General features: G+C 48.2%; 1 pseudogene; it reads left to right on the forward strand.

The window, feature by feature from the left end:
* Positions 1 to 539: 539 nt before the first annotated feature.
* Positions 540 to 1,475, forward strand: LOC118723152 (annotated as a pseudogene).
* The last annotated feature ends 1,604 nt before the right edge of the window (positions 1,476 to 3,079 follow it).

The raw sequence follows: 3,079 nt of genomic DNA on the forward strand, positions 1-3,079 counted from the left end.
GGTGTAACTGGGAGACCCTGCGGGCTGTTTCTAGTCTTTAGAATTTAGTCCTGAGGGGCCAATCAGGGTTAGCCGAGGCAGTGACATCACCGACCTGAGTAAAACCCCTGGACTGGGCAAAATTCGACCTCTTCCGCCATGCTGCCGGCATGAGTGGGATAGCCCATGCTAGCATGGAGATGGCTCTTTTGTTTATTGCATCGGACTCGGCTCCCTGGTGGTCCTTGGGGATCATGACTGGAATCCCCAGCCAGGACCATGAGGACCCCCATTCCGAAGAGCCTGACTGGCCGCGGTAGGTGTGTGTTTGTCTGTGTTTTTGTGTGAGCGCTCTGGAGGGACTGCCCCTCCATCGGGGCTCTTACCTGGGTGTTTACCGGCTGCTGCGTCAGCCATGGTTTGAGTCCAGATTCGAATCTGTAATAAATTCTAGCATGCTTAATCAAATTGGCTCCGGTGGTCCATCTCTTGGGGACTCGCTTCGTAACATGTGTGTGTTTGGGGGGTAGGGGTGGGGTGGGGTTAGGATTGGTATGAGCATGTGGAGGATGGACTCGGGCCTTCTCTCAGCAGTCTCAACCAGAAAAGCTGTGGTAATAGACTCAGGTCAGCCCTAACCGGTTTGGCTCAGTGGATAGAGCGTCGGCCTGCGGACTGAAAGGTCAAAGGCATGTGCCTTGGTTGCTGGCACATCCCCAGTAGGAGGTGTGCTAGAAGCAGCTGATTGATGTTTCTAACTCTCTCCCTTCCTCTCTGTAAAAAAAATCAATAAAATATATATATTTTAAAGTTAGGAAAATTATTTTTCAAAAAAGGATATGGAAACATTGATACCATTGAGATAATTACTGATAGGCAGTCTGGAAAGAAGAGAAGCTTTGGATTCGTTACTTTTGATGACCATGGTCCTGTGGATAAGATTGTGTTGCAGAAGTACCATACTATCAATGGTCATAGATGCAGAAGTAAGAAAGGCTTTGTCTAGACAAGAAATGCAGGAAGTTCAAAGTTCTACAATAGAAGTGGAAGAAGAGGCAACTTTGGTTTTGGAGACTCACGAGGTGGTGGTGGAAATTTCGGGCCAGGACCAGCAAGTAACTTTAGAGGAGGATCTGATGGCTACGGAAGTGGTCGTGCATTTGGGGATGGCAATAATGGGTACGGAGGAGGACCTGGAGCAAATTACAGAAGTGGGAATTAGAATGACTTTGGGAATTATAACCAGCAACCATCTAACTATGGTCCAGTGAAGAGTGGAAACTTTGGTGGAAGCAGGAACATGGGCGGCCCATGTGGTGGAGGGAACTAGTCCTGGAGGAAGTGGAGGAAGCGGGGGCGATGGAGGGAGAAGCCGATATAGAGCTTCTTCCTGTTTGCCATGGGCTTCACTGTATGAATAGGAGAGGATGAGAGCCGGGAGGTAACAGAACAGCTTCAGGTATCCAATAGCAATGTTAAGGAAACTCTTATCTCAGTCACGCATAAGCACGCAGTGATATGGCAGAAGACACCAGAGCAGATGCAGAGAGCCATTTTTTAAAAACATATTTTATTGATTTTTTTACAGAAAGGAAGGGAGAAGGATAGAGAGTTAGAAACATTGATCAGCTGCCTCCTGCACACCTCCCACTGGGGATGTGCCTGCAACTAAGGCACGTGCCTGCAACCAAGGCAAATGCCCTTGACCAGGATTGAACCTGGGACCTTTCAGTCCATAGGCAGATGCTCTATCCACTGAGGCAAACCAGTTAAAGGCTGCAGAGAGCCATTTTTGTGAATGGATTGAATTAATTACCTTACTGTGGAGGAAGGATTGTAAAAAAAAAAAAAAAAAAAAAGCCTTTGAGATAGTTTCTTAGCTTTTTAATAGTTCTTTATTTCTAGCGGTCTTTGTAAGAGTGTAGAAGCATTCCTTCTTTGATAATGTTAAATTTGTAAGTTTCAGGTGACATGTGAAACCTTTTCTAAGATTTTTCTCAAAGTTTTGAAAAGCTATTAGCCAGGATCATGGTGTAATAAGACATAACGTTTTTCCTTAAAAAAAAAAAAAAAATGTAAGGACGTGTGTAGAGTTAAAAAGCTGTTGTACATTTATGATTTAATACAATAATTTTAAAGGGAAAAAAAGGTTCAAATAAGATAATACATATAAACCCCTTGGAAGAGTGTAGGGCGCCGAAGAAGCATTCAGTAAATATCAGCTATTGCTATTATTATTTTCTTAGGCATCTGCCTCAGTGAGAATTCTATTGTAGTTGCAGGCCATAGACAACGCCACTGCTGGACTGACAGCCAAAGGCAGCCGGGCTCCAGAGAGCCCGGAAGCAGGGACTTGACCAGTGACCAGTCCAGACCCCTTGGTCTCTAAGTCTCCACTCGCTGCTCCTGCTTCCTTCTCTTCTTCCTGCAGATCCACTGTGTCCTCCTCCCGGTGTCTGCAATGGGACCTGGCCTCCCCGGGGCTGCCTAGCAAGTACACGGAGGCATCGCAGCTCCCAGGAGAGCCAATGGGATTGGCCCAGCCGGGTCACATGTCCACTCCTTGTGCAATCAACTACAAATGGGGGCGAGGTTACGCAATGCCAACATGGAAGCTCCCAACGAAAGGACTGGCACGTGAATGGGACTGAACCCTCAGACGAGGAGACTCCATTACCTGCTTCCTTCTGCCATAAACCACTTTTACTCCTTGGCTCCCAAAGTTACTGGGAGCGCCTGCTGCTGCTACACCTGCTGTTGCTACAGCCCTAGACACAGCTGATTGGACCAGCTGCAGCCAATTCCTGCACTTGTGTCCTGACTCCACAACCAGAGCCCAATTAAGAAGCTCTGAGGGGAGGCAGTTTTGACCAAGAGAGATGACAGGTCAGCTTCTCCTGGGTCCCATGGAGCCCCGTGGAGCGAGGACGTTGAGCGTGCCCCCTGCGAGAAAAGGGAGCCCTTCCTCAGAGAAGCCAAGGTAAGAGCGACCTGCAGCCAACACACTGCGCAGGTAGCTCCAGGCTCCGCCGCCCGGTCCCCCTCCCAGCACCAGAGGGTCCCGCTGAGTTTCCACTGAGTTTCACCTTCCTGGGAAACT

This window comes from Pipistrellus kuhlii, unplaced genomic scaffold (genome assembly GCF_014108245.1).
Source record: "Pipistrellus kuhlii isolate mPipKuh1 unplaced genomic scaffold, mPipKuh1.p scaffold_m20_p_2, whole genome shotgun sequence".
In the NCBI taxonomy this organism is placed as follows: Eukaryota; Metazoa; Chordata; class Mammalia; order Chiroptera; family Vespertilionidae; genus Pipistrellus; species Pipistrellus kuhlii.